At 43.2% G+C, this 16,183-nt stretch overlaps 1 protein-coding gene across 2 annotated transcripts in view; it reads left to right on the forward strand.

Moving 5' to 3' along the window:
- Positions 1 to 848: 848 nt before the first annotated feature.
- PAK2 (p21 (RAC1) activated kinase 2) overlaps positions 849 to 16,183 on the forward strand; it is a 68,849-nt gene continuing 53,514 nt past the window's right edge. Inside the window, exons 1-2 of one of the 2 annotated variants that reach the window (XM_067538697.1) lie at positions 849 to 1,078; positions 1,724 to 1,774. The gene's annotated coding sequence lies outside the window, so the exon portion shown is untranslated. The remainder of the gene's footprint in view (positions 1,079 to 1,723; positions 1,775 to 16,183) is intronic. The other variant, XM_067538696.1, reaches the window with a different exon arrangement.

The raw sequence follows: 16,183 nt of genomic DNA on the forward strand, positions 1-16,183 counted from the left end.
GAACCAGAGACTTGCATGTCACTGCCTCTCAGTCTTCTGGAGAATATTTCAGGCCCACAAGACTTTTGTGGGTGAAGCAGCATTTTAATGTCCTGGCTGTTGGGGTTGCCCTTTGAAAGTAACAGAATCAAAGAAAAAGGAGATTGCACCAGGAGAGGATAGTATTATTTTTAAAAGAGTGTTTTTGCCCCAAATAGGGGACAGAATTGCTGTATAGGTGTCACCTCAGAGAAGCAGAGGAGTTCAGGCTTTTCCAGAGCCCATGTGCCCATGAGAAATTAAAAAGCCTGCAATTTTAGTCTGGCTGATGCACGTATTCTATCGCCCATTGGGGAAAAAATCCTTTTTTTTTTTGTTTTCTTTTAAATGAGGAAAATAATACCACTGTGGTAAGTGAATCCTAACAGTGGGGATAGGGGTAGAAGCGTTTTTTTAACAGCTGCTGAGACAGGCCTCATTTTATTTTTCCTCCTGTAACCCATTTGGTGTAATTTCATGCCTGTGACTCCACCTTATACAGGAACAAGCAGAGGCCCTGGGTTTAGTGCAGTTGTGCTCGGCGCTGTAGAAATTTGGACGCATGGGAGGGCACAGCACAGCGCTTCCCCCCCCTCCCCCGGTCAGTGTTTAAGACAAACGACGTATGGCTGGTGACCGGAGAATCAAGGTCGGGCAGGTGCTGGTTAACTAGGACTACGCTCCCCAGCAGGCTCCGCGCACTTCGGCTGCCTCTCTCCGGGCCAAGCCGGCCGCGCTGATGCATCATGGGAACTGTAGTTCTCTTTGAGAGCGCTCCCCGCCTCACCGATGCATCATGGGAACTGTAGTTCCCGCGCCCTGCGCGTGAACCTCTGCGCGAAGGGCGGCCCCACCCCTTTCCCCGTCCTGGGCAGGCTGTGGCCACGCGCGGCGCGGTGGTTCCGCTTCCCCCTCCGGCTGCCGCCGCCTCGGTGGGTCCCGCTGCCGCCATTGCAGGAGCCTCAGTGCGGCGGCCGCGCCCTGTCCCGCAGCCCCCTCGGCGACCGGCGGCTCCTTTCCGGAGGCGCCGCGGAGCAGCGGGCAGCCCCGTCCGCTGCCGGTGAGTTCAGCACCCGCTGCGCGCCGAGGTGGGGAGCGGCTGAGGGGGCGGGAGAGCGGCAGCTTCCTCCCTCAGCCCGGTGGCGGCGCGTGTCCGCCTCGCCCGGACCTGCCGGCGGCTGGGCGGCTCCCACCTGCCGCGGTGCGGAATCCCAGCCCGCGGGCCGGCTCGGCGGGCGGCGCCTCCCTCTCTCTCTCCGCCGCTTCCTTGTTGCTGCTCGCTCAGGCGTGGGCAGGGGCCCTGGACGAGGCAGCGCTTGGCTCGGCGCAGAGCCGGTGGGACGGAGACCCCGGGCTCGGGCATCCGCCGCCGGGCTCCAGGAACCCCTCCTCCCCTTCTTCGCTGTGAAACGCCGTGGGCGCCGGCCGCGCCGGTGTGTGAGTGAATGAACTCACCCCCGTGCGTGGGGCGAGGTGGCCCGGGGGCAGTGGCTCGACGTGGGGTCCGCTGTCGGCTCACCTGCCTGCTGTGGCTTGGGGGGCACCTGCAGTTGGTAGCACTGCGGTGAAAGCTTTCAGGGCTTGGCGTATCTAGGCCTGATCTGCACCGGTGGATCTAGTTACATCGCTCAGGGCTGTGAAAAACGTTGCGCCCTATAGCTAGACTGCTCTAACCCCCAGTATAGATGTGACTACCGTTTTTCAGTGTGAATTACTGCAGCAGTGGAAAACACCCACTACAGCAACATAGCCGCAGGTGAGTTTGGGATGGCTGCCTAATAGTACTGGCAAAATCACACTGGTATAACAATTTCATGCCACACCGTCTTGCAATCACTCCAAAAACTAGTGCATAAATAAGACAGAAGTAGACTTAAATGAGCCAATATATTCACATTATTTCACTTTAGTTCTGCTTTTAAAATTGTAATCCCTTCCACTCAAAAATTCTCTTCCTTTCAGATACTATGGTCTGCTTTTAGAAGGACCTTCATATTCAGTTAAACTTAATTAGTAATGCAATTGCTTCTGTCTTTATGGAAACAAATATATTGAGTTTTTAAAAGATTTTATGTATAGTTACTTCCTTACCATGAGTGATTTTGGTGTGCTCACTATATATCTGTGGCTGCACAATATGCAGGTTTTTTTTAAAAAATAGACTACCATAGATGTATCATGCTGCCAGTGTATGCTGAATTTTGTTTGTGTAAATAGAAGTGAAAATTTAGGCCTGAAACTAACTTCAACCTATGTTTCTCACTATCCTGTTTGTTTTAAAGTCTTGCAAATAGGTCTGATAGTAACACATTTTTGTGGGGTTAATTTTTCTGGAGTTGCTTTCTAAAACTGGAGGTCATCCCTGTTTTGGAAGGACAGTACATATTTGGCTTCTTTGTATCATTTTAACAAGTTTTACAAAAAAGTATTAACAGAATTTTTAGTAAAGTTTTGTCCAAACTTAGTTGGTGTAAGGACTTTTCTAACAGAATATTTCTGGTAAATAGTTGTCTATTTGATTTCTTTTTCGGTAACAGTCTCCTGTAAGCAAACCAAATACTGCAGCATTCCCTTAATGGTTTTCTTTGTTAGAGAATTCCTTGGTGGATCAGCATCCAAGTTCATTTATGCTACATCTCCACACAGTTGCCACCATCTCTGTTTTGTCCGTTGATGTCACTTTCTGTCTTCTGGCTTGTTTTCTTCTTTTTAATTTCCAATTTTTATTTATCTTTTTCCTTTCTGCTCCTTCCCACCCCTCCCAGGCCTGCTCACAACAAGGCTATAGAGTTTAAGGCCAGAAGGGCCCATTAGATCCTCTATTCTGACATCCTGCATATCGAAAGCCATTATATTTCACCCGAATACCCCTGTGTTGAGCCCAATTAGTTCAGATAAATTAAGCATTAGTCCTTAGGAGACTAAACTATTGTATGCCACAGGCAGAGAACAGGAGAGACAGAGGTGTCACCAAAGTCCTTGCCATGGCAGGAAACTGATTAGGTGAGATGTGCCTAGATGATCCCAGCAGGCGATCTGTTTCCCATACTAAAGGGGAAGGTGGAAACCCTGCAAAGTCCTTGCCAATCTGATCTGGGGGAAATTCCTTCTTGACCTGTATCTAGTGATTAGTTAGACCCTGAACATGTGAGCAAGATACACGAGCCATGTATGTAAGAGAGAGAATTTGGATTTGGATATGACTCTGTGTGCGTGCGTGCGTATTGTGTCTAACTGGGTCTCTAACTTACACCATAGAGGGCTTTTAGTTCAGTACTTATCTTCTCCTGTCCTGTTTTTTCTTCCTTCACTTTTCTCAAATTCTTTTTGGGTTGAAATGTCAACTCCTGAAATGTTGTCTGAGTGTTGGCCTGAGCTTCCAGTGCCCCTATATGCTTGCTGATTAGCAGATTATTAATTGAGGTGTCTTTGCTGTCACCACAATGAAGGTAAATGGTGGTTTTCAGAACAAGTTTCCTAGCTCTGTTACAGCAGCACTGTTTTAAAGGGCTTATTTTAAAAAAATCAAATGATTTATTATGATGCCACTGTTCAGCTACATTAGTCTGAAAGGGTCTGGCCTAGTAGTGGCATGAGAGAAATTACTAATGGTGGAGTCTTGGGCTGGGACCCAAGAAGCACTTCGTAAACTGATTGGTCTGACCAAAATGTACAGGTGAGGAGAAAAGGAGGAGGATAGCAGGAGAATGGAAATGGAAGGAACTGAGAGAGATGGGGGAGGTGTCTGGCTACTAAACAAGATTTGCCTAAGATCCTCTCTGTCATTAGCAGCTCTGACATCTGTGGACTCGGCTGGGAAAGTTGTATTTAAGTACTTCAAACTAATCTAAAGCAATTTCTACCAATGCCATATTGTAAAATCACTTAAATGTTTTGAGCTGTAGTGGTTGAACAGGTAGATGATTTATAGTTAGGAAATGATTGGCTTGGAAGAGACTTTAGCCAATCAGATGATAGCTGTCCTTCCAAGGTATTTTATAACTCCTCAAGGTATAAAATCAAATAACTACAGGTGTTTGTGACTTGTATGGGGCTGAGACAATCACTGGCACTTAACAAATGTTGTTGGCAGTTCAAGCAGGGTAGAATCAAATTGTCAGAGATGGTTGTAATGCTTTCCCTTGAAGAGATTGTTCCAGAAATTTAATTACAATGATCAATTTCACTGCTTTCATAAAGAGGAAAAAAACAGACACCAGTTGGACCATTAAGGAGGTTCAAAAAGAATAATGTCTTGCTATATATTCCTTTGAACCTCTCTCATGTTAACTAGATAGAATATTTCCAAGAAAACACTAAGTGCCTCTTAAATACAAGTCTGCAGTTGCCCAGCGGAGCCTGGAAAATATTACCATGCCATGTTTAGGGGTGGGTTCTTTGCATCGCTGTTGTGTAGGATGAAAAGAAACTATGCTTAATATTTGCATCATGCATTTTGATGAAAGTATGAAGTGTTAAATGTTTTGGCATTAAAATGATGTTAGTTCAGATAGTGAACTAGCTCTTTTGGGACTTGGATTATTGTGTTGTAAGAGAACTGGCCTTGTACTTCAAGGCTTTAAATTGATCAAGAATGAAATCTGCAAGATTGATTTGAAAGTCAGTTATGTTAGCTTAATTGGTTATTGGTCTGCATTTTACTGGCTGTATTCAAGTTCACTTGTCTAGAGGGTAGAGTGTGGTACTGGGTGTTTGGATCCATTGGTTCTGTTCCCAGCTCTGCATCTGATCTGCACTATCCTTAGACAAGTCATTTCTTTTCTGTTTTCCTAGCTACAAAATGAGGAGATAAGCAGGCCTTCAAAATTTCACACCTGCTACCCAGATTTAGCTATGAAGTTGGGGGTTCAGCAAGGTCCAAGGTCAGCAGGCCCCTCTTTGTGATTCCCAGCTTTTGGAAAATGAGAGGTTATTGGGTCTCATTCCTGGACCCTGACTGGGGATGTCATATGTTGTATCAGCTTCTTGCAAGTAGTTATCAGATAAACTTGAAGCTCCTTCTGCTCTCGCTGCCGAGGAAGAAGCTTCCTGTCTCATCACCACCTCCAGAGCATCCTGGCTGTTGCAAGTGGGTTTCTGTTTCTGTACCCTTTCCACAGAGACTGTTTGGGTGCAGGGGGTGGGGTAATGTTTTCACCACTTCTTCCCCAGAAAATCCTCTGCTTGGTTCCTCTTCCACTATGACTCGCTACAAAACTTGCATTCTCAAACAACAGTAGTGTACAATTGATAGTTTTACAGCACCCCTCACATAGGTTTCTGAATAGCTGCAATAAATCTGACCAGAATGTTTTAAATTTCACTCTACTGCTGCTTGGATAAGCCAGGGACAGCAGCAGCACTGGAGCTGGCTGTCTGAAGATTCATGAAAACAGTACATGTGTTTTGGCTTTTTCAGAGGTGATTTCTGTAGCTAGTAGGTCTAGACACTTACTGTTTAAATTAAAAAGTTCTGCAGAAATTGCTGGTTAGGTCTCCTTTTAACTTGACAGTTCAGGCAGTCTGCTCACCCAAACCAAGTAGGTTTTAAAGCTCTCAGGTTAGTGATACTTAACCACCTTTGTAAAGCACTTTGAAATTTGTGAATGAAAAGCATAATTTCACATACTACTTATGTAATGGTGTTTAGAACCATTTTAACTAGCTTGCCTTGTTTATCTCTGGAGAGAGAATTTGTGTAGTTCTCAAAAACATAAAAAACCCTGCTAGGTGCTTTCCAGAACAACTAAAAAGACAAGCCTTTCCCCCAAAGATCCAAATTTAACTTCAGAGTTTTAGCACTTTAGATTGAAGATAACTAATAGGGAAGAAAAATGACATGGGCAACAGCTGCTTATTGAGTTTAATTGGGAGCATAGCTAAATGCTCAGTTTTTAAAAATTGATGGACTCGCTATTTGTGAGCATCATTACAGACATGTCCTAAAAATGAATTGAATGAAGAGAGGGTAGTAGCTGGGCAGTCCTCAATCATTGTTCCTTGTCATAAAATTTCTGTACTGGTTAGGGCATGCTTGTCCTAGATATGTTGGTAATATAGATCACATGCCTGAATGGGAGCTGGACTTCTCTTCCAGAAGATTCTTGCTAGCCTCTCATTGACTTTTAGATACAAAAACTGCCAACTTATATTTATCCAGGTTTGCTTGCTTGACTTGAAAGTGTGATTACTTGTTACTGAAATGTGTTATCCTTGTTCTGGAAAATTAGTTGTTACCTGTTGCCATCAAACAGATGCTATATTTGAATCTTGGGTCAGAATAATTCTGTCTCTGAGCTAGTGAAGGTAATTGTTTTCTTTCTCTGCACATACTGTTGTGATAAGATACATATACTCCAACTACTTCTGTAGCTTTTTAATGTCTTAATTTAATACAGATACAGGGATTGGGAATTATCTGGTATATTAGAATGTAGAATGATGGTTAGTTTTAGTGCAAATCTGAATTATATAATTATGTATGATGGCACTTAACATCAAAATAGTTGTAAGTTTTATGAAAGCCAGTGTGACCCACTGGATAGGGCAGTAGACTGGTAGTCAGGAATCTTGGCTCTACCACAGATCAGCTGTATGAGACTGGGCATCTCTTTGCCTCTGTTTCTCCTCTCACTAGAGTGTTGTCTTTGTAAGCTTTTGGGTGATTGGCGTTACTATGTGTTTGTACAGTGCCTAGCACAATGGACCCCCATCTTGGCTGTAGTGGCTCTCCGTTTTACATTATCATAATTTGAATTATGGTAATTTCTCCATTGGTGACAAAATTGAATAAAAGAGCAGTGGTTACACACACTCACAATCTGAAGTGTCATCCCCCTCTTGAAAGCAAATAGTGTAAATTGCACGTGTTTACGTTTTTGCAACAAGTCAGAAAATTTAAGCTTTCGTATTTGGTGTATAGGGTGTTCACCTACTGATTTGAGATTCAATGTTTTGTTCATTGCCGAGTTTGATACAGTTTTAATTGTGACCCATGAGCTGACAGTTGATTAAAAACAGTATCACATTAATGTTCTGCAGTTTGGTTTCCACCACTGTAGTATCTAAGCATAGTAACAAGCAGGTGCAGGCGTATTTAATATTTCATTGCATGATCAATTGAGAAATATACCTGTAAAGTTTCTGTCATGTTGAAGAACTATGGCAGAAAGTAGGCAACCAGTAAGTAGTTATGACAGGTTTAAATATAACTTAAAATGTGATGTATTCTTTTCATAGTAGGGTTTGGCATAATATGCACCCTCTTCCTTTTGTACTGAACATCAATGTGAACAAGAATAAGGACAGCTGCTTTAGTGCTGGAGATGCGGCTGGGCTAACTAACAATGTGTTTATTATGCAGCTTCTGATTGTTTCTCTGAAATTTTCTCCTTCCTGTTAAGTTGAAGGTTCTTACTTCACCTCTGACTCATCACATACCCACAGAAGTTCACAACTATCCACATACGCACATGCTTTCAGAACTTCTTTAATGTGATTCAGCCTTTTAGTCAAATATACTAGGGTTTATTTCAGATATATATTTGAGGGACATCAGCATTTTCTAGCTTAGGGCAGATTTGTCCCTTCCTTGCAGTCTCTTGCTTTCTAAAAACCTAATCTCTTTCTAAAGGCAACACATTTAGTGTGACTGCAAAAAAGGGCTTTTTCTAAAATGATGGCATTCTCCTCCCCCACCCTCCATTGTTTTGTCCTCAAAAATCCTATTCTTATAATGGGTTCTGGTAGCTGATGAGTCTCAGAACTTATAGAAAGGACTCACTGCTGGTTCTGCTGCTGCTGCTGCTGCCTGTTGCAAAATTCCAGGTTGAAATGTCATCCTACCTTAAAGATGCCCTCTGAGGAACTGCCAGATGGTGTTCTACTGACCTGAGGTCAGAGTTCTTGAGATGTTGATGGTAGCATCTCTGTGTCTGGCAGTTCAAAAGTGTCATATGGTAAGAGAGAGATTTTCTGACAATAATCCTAATGTCAGATCCAGCTGGAACCCAGTGAAGTTGAACTTCCAGGATCTTAAGGGTCCTGGAAAGCATAGGCCTCCTCTGATTTGGGCTGGCACCCTCAGTTGTCAGCATTGGGGTGCTAGTTGGCTATGTCTGGATAGAGCACCAGGAGTCAACACCCTTTGAAGCCTCAAGAGGAGCGGATGTCAGAGCACTTGGAACAGTCATTGGTGTGGAACTCCAACTACCATATCATAGGATCTGTTGGATTATTGGGTCCAGGCAAGATTTTCTTCAGAACAGCCTTCCTCTAGCACTTTGTGGATGAGCCCTTGATCCAGTGGGAGATGGATTTGTGAAATTCTCAGAACTGAAAAAAACAGGTTTCTTGCCATTCTCCTGCATCTAGTTTGGGACCAAGAACATCATTAGGGCTTCAGTTTTCAGTTTGGACAGCTCCCAAGTTTAAATCTCAGATTTTTCTCCATCTGGTACTGTGCACCTTCAGGCTTTTGGCCTTGTGGTACTCCAGCTTCTCTGTCACTAGTCTCTTTTACCCCTGTTTGAACCTGTTAGCTTCACTGGTGCAAATCCTGACTTACAGAGACTACTTCCTCTCCCTAGGCTAAGTCACAGGCAGTGCCTGAGACTCCTCGTGGATAGTGACCACTGTCAGTACAAGATATTATTTTAGGGTGTCTTCACTGCTCCTGGATGATGGCACCCAGATTAGCCTAGCATGGGTACAAGCATCCCCACGGCAAAGCCCCACTACGTCTTCACTGTTTCTGCATTCCCCTGTGTGACCCTCCTTCATGAACCTTCCTGGGCTGCAGGAAGCTCCACACCCCTGCTCCGCTTCCTTCCCCCATCGCTCCCCAGCTGCAGGGGGGAGTGTTCCCTACACAGGGAGCATCGGCGGAGCTTCTTGCAGCTGGGGTGGTTCCCAGAGGTGAGTCTGACCTGGCCATGGGAGCGGCCCCTGCAGGAGAGAAAGAAGTTCCATCCTTGCCCAGCCAGGAATAGCAACTCGGGCCAGTGCATGATAGGAGATCCTGGCTGGGGCAGCCCCAGCCAACAACGCTGGAACCGGGGAGGCCAGGGGACCATTCCCTTCACTTTTTAACATGGGCTTAGTTTGGGAGGGCAGGGCACGGCATTGCCCCCCGCCCCCTCCTACCTCCCCCCAAACTGCAAGCCTTGGGCAGGAATAGAACAATGCCGGCTTCGCTTTGCGGCAGGGGAGCTGATCAGTTATCACCTTTCCCCGCTGTGAAGTGCAGCCCCTGCTGGTGCCACTCCACAGCTGCCCGAGGCTTGTGGTTTGGGGGGCAGTGTTGTCCCCTGTCCCACAAACTACACCCATGTTAAAAAGCGGGGGACATGGCCCCCACTCCTCTCCTGGTTCTGGTGCTGGTTCTGGTGCTACGAAGGTTCCAGCACACTTGCCCTCAGTCCTGCCCTTCCCTGGCTCCAGGCCCAGTGCTTGGTGGTCAAAGGAGCCTTGGGCTGGCTGCATGTGTGTGGGGGACCACAGCACTCCCTGGACCACGGGGTCCTGGGTGATCACCCCATAAGGCTGGCCCTGCCCCCCCCAAAGTGATGATCCCCCCCAGCCTCTTTGGCTGTCCAGCTCTGTAGGCAGCACAGAATTAATGGTGGCAACAGCGTGACTGCCTGTGATCGCTTTGTAATCCCCCTCCAACCTTCTTTTGGGTCGGGACCCCTATGGTTATAACACCATGAAAATTCAGATGGAAATATCTGAAACCCTCAACTTGATATTTAAATCCTATGGTCATGAAATAGACCAAAATGGACCATGAATTTGGTAGTGCTCTACAAATGATTTAGCCTTTAGCCTGCATCCTTACAGCAAATTGGACAGGTTCCAGCCAATGATAGAGCGGAGCTCAGATTCTGTCCTATCTCCCACATCTCCATGCTAAACTGAGTAAGCTAGCCTGGACTTAAAGCACCTCCAAACATGAATCAGTTTTTCTTTGTGGAAAAGAGGATAAGAGAATATGGGCTAAAACCTGGGGAAAAGAGCACAGGTTACTTGTGCAGGGAAGACATACCCTTACTCTCTGGGTTGTTAGCAGCCTGAGTGTAATTTACTAAGTGTTTCATTGTCACAGATAGCTCTTCAGCATCAAGGAGTTGTATGTTGTATCTGTATCAGAGTGAATGGCTAATAAAAGCCCAATTTCAGTGAGGTAGTTCACATCCTTTTGGTAACTAGGTACCAGCTCAGGTTCTAACCTCCACTGTTGCTCTCCTATATTCCACTGAAACACTGGCTTGCCTGCTTCAGGACAAATTCCCAGGTACAATCCAGGCTGTGGGATTGCGTCCTATCCAGCTTCAAGGCAGAGGCCCAGTGAGATTTTATCTGAATGTTAGAAGTTCTGATGTTGGCTATAACTTGGCTAGGAGAAGCTGAGTAGTTCTGTCCTCGTGTCTGAATTGTGAATAAGCCATCTTTAAATAGAAGTGAATCTCTGGGTGACTTTTTAGTGGGGCTGGGAACTTACATAACCAACAGTCATTTCATTTTTTCTCTCTTACTTTTCTGTCAAATTGGATCATAGTGGTCATCCTTCCTGAAGTAGGAGAGATGGACAGCGCTTCCTCCAGAGCTAGCAGAGGAAGCTAGAAAACTGTTCCTCTTCCTCACCTGAGTTGAGCATGTTGCCTTCAGTATTTCCTACCTCTGACAGCTCAGTACCTCTGGATTACCAGACTAGTTGGTGTGATTTAACACTGTAATTTCAAATATTGCATTGGTTGTAATTTTACCCTAGCATTCATTATATTCAGAGCTTGAGAAATCTACCTAATATCGACTGAGCTGATGAGTAAGCCTATTTGCCAGGGTGATTAATATGCTAGCCATCATGCCCTCTGCGGACACGCCCCAGAGGCTTGAATGCTTTACCAGATGCTTTCTAGCAGGAGATCACAGCATAGTAGTCAGCGGGGAGAAGACAACCACAGGTGAAGTGCAGAGACAGCGCTCAAGGCTCTCCTGTTTCCTCGCTCAGTGCTGAGGAGGAGGGCACTGTGGTTTTTTAAACCAGAATGCTGTCCCTGGTCTCTGCTTGGAACGCTTCCTTTAAAAACAGTTTTTTTTTGTATTAGCCTCTAGCATTTGGGTGTTTGTACTTGAAATAACATCCTCCTCTAGAGCTGATGGAAAGGAGGAAGAGTTTTGTCTCCATGACTCTCACAAGAGATCTGGCAAAGCAGGGGCTTGAACCCCATGTCTTGAATGTCAAAATGACAGTGCTTACTGCCTTAACAAACAAGACTGTCCTTCTCACATTTTGTTACTTTGGATCTGCACTGCATTTTAATAAGGGAATAAATGTGGGTTGGGAGGTGGTAGAGTTTCTGCATTCCTTGGTAATCTAGCGTAATAGACTGTTAAACCTTCTAGGTAGACACAAATGCATTTCAAATGCTCTAATCTGCTTTATAAAAGGTAGCACCTTTTTGCCTCATCTAGTGATCACTTTTCAGCCTGGTGCTGACTAGTTGTGCAGGGACTTTCAGACCCTGGTTGGGTTACACCAACACAGCCTTTGTGGTGAAAGAGCTAAAGACGAATCTATTGCACTGAAACATTAACATAGCAGACTCCTTAAGGGAGTAGATTAAACTGATTTAGGAAATCTATCTAAACAGAAACACTATCTCCAGCTATTGGTATTGAAGTGATTGAAACTGGTGTGCTTAAAATTAGGAATTTAAGCATATTTATGCACCAAAATAAGTGGCTAGATTTTCAGAGTTGCTGACCACCTGCAGCTTCCATTGAATTAATTTGGATGTGTCACTCAGCACGCCTGAAAATCAGAGCAATATTATTTAGGTTACTTAATGTGCTTTTAAGTGTCTAATTTTAAGCACCCAGTTTGAAAATGTTGACCATAGTCATCTGCCAGGAGGGAGAGGTTTATTTCAGTACAGGTCTGTTTTGTACTGAATAGATGTAAACTTTTGTGCCTCTCACTGTTCTGATCGCTTTTTTGGCCAGTTTCAGCTCAGTGTTTCTAAATTGTTGACTTGGAAATATTTCAGTTAGCAGATGAAATATAAAATAAACAAACTGGTATTAAGGATTGTAATTCACTTCAACAAAATATTACTACTTTTTTCCATGGTAGTCCTTTACATAGGAAATAAACATACATATTTATACTAAATGATTCATTACTTTGAGGAAGGCCCACTTTTCTAATGTGTGAAATAGCATTGAGTATTTGGCATTCATAATAATAAAACAAGTTGTTATAAATTTCTACAATAGTGCCCAGCTTTTAAAATCAAAATACTGTGTGTGGAAATGCGCTGAGTAAAAGTATTTTGTGCTTGTCCCCTCTTCTTCTCCACTCCAAGTTATGACTCAGGTGCAGGATTCTCAAGAATTTATCAGAGTACCGCATTGAGTTACAATTAGTTACTGACAATTGTTTTCATAGTTTAACAGATTCCAAGGCCAGAAGGGGACCGTTGTGTTTTTCTGGTCTGGCCTTCTGTATAACACAGACAATAATGTAAAATAATTCCCAGAGCAGATCTTTTGGGAAAAAAAACATCTAGTCTTCTTTTAAAAATTGCCAGTGATGGAGAATCCACCATGACCCTTGGTAAATTGTTTCAATGGTTAATTACCCTCACTGTTAAAAGTGTACACCGTATTTGCAATCTGCATTTGTCTAGCTTCATCTTCCTGCCATTGGATCATGTGGTGTGTTGATTCAGTGTCCAAACTTAGAAGATCAGAAATAATTCTCTATATTAAACAGAATTCTGACCAGTGTAATCAGGAAGTTGGTACACATACGTCTCCTGGTTTGTCATTTATTCAGTGCTTTTCGGATGCAGTTTGAGAGAGAATAGAATAGAAATTAGATATACCTGATCTGCTTCTCCTAGGAGCCATATGTGCTTTACAAAAAAAGAGGTAGAAAGGAAGTGCCTCCTTTATGTCTCTGTCTACAGGGAAATGTTATGGCTGTCTCTTCCAAAACAGCTTTTGACGATTTAGTCAGAGAATCTGTGGTTTTTTTATAGCAAATGAGACATCTCTAATAGGAGTGGAGAAGGGATGGCAAGACCTTAGCTATCCTCAAAATACTAATTAACATTAGGTAATACTACAGCATTTATTGCAGCTGTATTGAAAATGAAAGGTATTTAACTTTGTCTCCCTGGAAGTATATATTAAACTGTTGTAGGCCAGGATTCAGACATGTAAAACAGCTTTGGAGACAGGATAAGTAATCTTCTAGATCACTGTTTAAAAAAAAACAAAAAACCCTTCCCCCAATTGTCCTACAACTGAATGTATGTAGGATGTAGGCTGTGCACTGAGTTGAGGGCTTGAATGCATCTCTGGAGACAGGAGTTCAAATTCTTCCCCAAATTAACGTCTGGTTTATTAGCCCTTGTTTCTGTCACAAAAACACCATACTATCTGACATAAATCAGCATGTTTGCCAGTCTCTGCTCCATAGAGACTTGTGACTGGAATAGCAAAGTTAGGATTGAGGTCTTTGGGGTGGAGGCTTGTGCCAGCATTTATCTTAGCTGCTGAGTCAAGGCAATGCTACTAAAATCTCCCTTTCATCAGTGCTGCTTCTTTCACCTGTTTAAATTTTTCCCCACCTCATAGGTACGATTGAGAAAGGTTAGAGAGGCCTCAGTGACTTTCTCACTCTGAGGTTTATCCCTGAACTCTCCAGACCACAGGGGTTATCCCTCTAACCAGCAAGTGGAAATAGAAGATAAAGCTCTTTGAGTAGTGTACTGTAAATCTTTAGTTTCTTTTTCTGTTTCAAACAGATCAGAGAGAATGTTGGAATCTGAGTCTGGTATCATACCCTTTCGAATTGACCTTTATTTCATTCTGAATATTCTACCTTTAAAGAGTTAATTCTACCCCACCTTCAGAATCTTTTGTGTGCCTCACCCTCAAAGATTTATCGTAGCTGCCATCAGTCTGGATGTGGATTAGAGAAATTAAATAATTTCCCAAGGAAAGCAAGAGAAGAAACATAGATTGAAAGGAAAGAGAATGAGAGGGAAACCAAGAAAAGATAATTTTAAGGTTAAAACATTTTCCTATATTCATTTAAAGCTAGTCTTATTTCCCTGGAATAACAAGTTACCGACTGACTTTGAAATGTGCTCTATCAAGATTCTCAGTCCTTCGCTTCTCTTGGTATTCAGTCATGTCTGGACACATTTTCTAGAATTTGTTATTGGCATATTTACTTTTGTCCCATTACAATTTAGGAGTGCCTTATTACATTGTCTCCTGTTCCACCTGGGTGAACTTTTGTAAGTGAATTATGGGGGAATATCTCTGGGCCATCTCTTATTTAGGGAAGTAACTGGTGGCAGCCATGTTCTGCCTCTTCACTGCTTCTAACATCTGCCAGGAACATGGATCAACAGAATAGGTTTCATAATTTAAAGAAGTATCTTAACTGGAGAAATCAATTTGCTTGTCTTCTGGAATTTTTCTCAAGACTGGAGATGAATGTAGATTTAGCTGTCTTTCTCTGCTGGAAAACATTTTTACCGAGCAGGAGTGAACAAATTTCTTAAGCCATCAAAATATCACTCTCTTCCCTAATCTTTAGAGTCCTGTGAAATTCTTGGTAAGGAAAATGTGGATTATTTTCCTTATAGAGCAGTAGTGCTTTATACATGGCGCCAGCAGGAAAGAGAAACTTTGAGACCAGTTTTATGCATTGAGTGATTTACAGAGATAACAGGAATCCTGACGAGTCATATAATCCTAGTTTCCCATTGCGGCAAGATCCATCTGTAAAGTGCTTTGGCCCCATGAAAATGCTGTTTTGACTGTTGCTAACTGGTGTTCTGCTGCTCAGGGTGTTTCTTGAGTGCCATGCTCATCAATTTGGGAGGCACAGTACATGGGTAATGATGCACAGTAGACCAATCTTTTATAAGCACTGTGGAGAAATATTAGTTGTAGGTATCTGCTAAAGCTGGTATTTTATGCGCTTTATCAGTGCTCCCATGTTTAAAACAGATATTTATCTGTATATAATATCTGTATTTGAATCTGTTTTGAAATGGCTTACTGTAATTCATTTCCTGTTTTTTTAACAAAATTAAAGTACATCAGAGGATCTCTCCTTATAAAATAAGGAGCAAGCTTTTAAAAAAATGATTTCAGTGGTATTTTAATATTAAAATAAGACACTAATTGTGTAAAATTTATAGTTAGAATGGAAAATTAGTCATGAGCGAAGAATATTATAAAAATGTTAATTGTTAATTCCATGATCAACATAAGTTAGTGTAGAAAGCCTTCAGTGCCTGAATGGTCAAAATGAAAATGTAGTTACATTTGAAGCTCTAGCTTAGATATTTAAAATTGATGAGCAGCATGCACCAGTACTTAAAAAAAGGTAGGAGGGAATGGAGTTAGCACTACGGTAATTCAGACACACAGAACTTATGTTTTTGCCTCTTTGCTGCTCAGCATGCAAGATGTCAGCTTTGGCATTTATTTAAAGCCTTTTATTACATCTGTTTATTCTGTATGAATTCATATAATGCATCCATCACAATAGAATGGGAGTGCCAACCAACAACTGAAAATAAATGTCAATCTCTTTTGTAAAGTTTCAGCCAAAATGGTTTCAGCTGTTTCCAAGAATGCGTGTAGGGAACATGTTATTTGACTGTTAAAAAAAAAAAAAATTAAAAATAAAATCTTATACCCATTTCATGGCAAAGGTCTACTAGCATCTGCATGCTTTTGGGAATCTAATGAAGAGTCATTTGGGGACAGAGGTGGGGAAGAGGAGCCGAGAACGGGGAACTTGGACTGCCTAGGCAAGGAGACTGGCAAAGGGAGGCGGGAGAGACTGGGACTCTAATGGGGAGCCTGGAGGGGAGGCTAGAAGTGGCTGGCCAGGGAGACTAGGAGTGGGATGAGAAGCCTGAGGAGTGGAGACTGGAGCTGGCTGGGTGAGAAGAATGGGACTTGGGTGAAGAGATCAGGTGGGAGAAGAGACAGGACATGGACATGCTGGAGGAGGTGGGAAGCGGAGGGTTCAGGCGTGGGGGAGTGGGCAGAAGGATCTGTGACCACTAGAGAACACTCTGACTGGAATAGATCCCAAGACTCCTGAGACTCTCCATTCCAAGGC

The sequence above is a fragment of the Emydura macquarii genome, unplaced genomic scaffold (genome assembly GCF_026122565.2).
Source record: "Emydura macquarii macquarii isolate MOO-44397 ecotype Brisbane River unplaced genomic scaffold, CSIRO-AGI_Emac_v2 contig_499, whole genome shotgun sequence".
NCBI lineage: Eukaryota > Metazoa > Chordata > Testudines > Chelidae > Emydura > Emydura macquarii.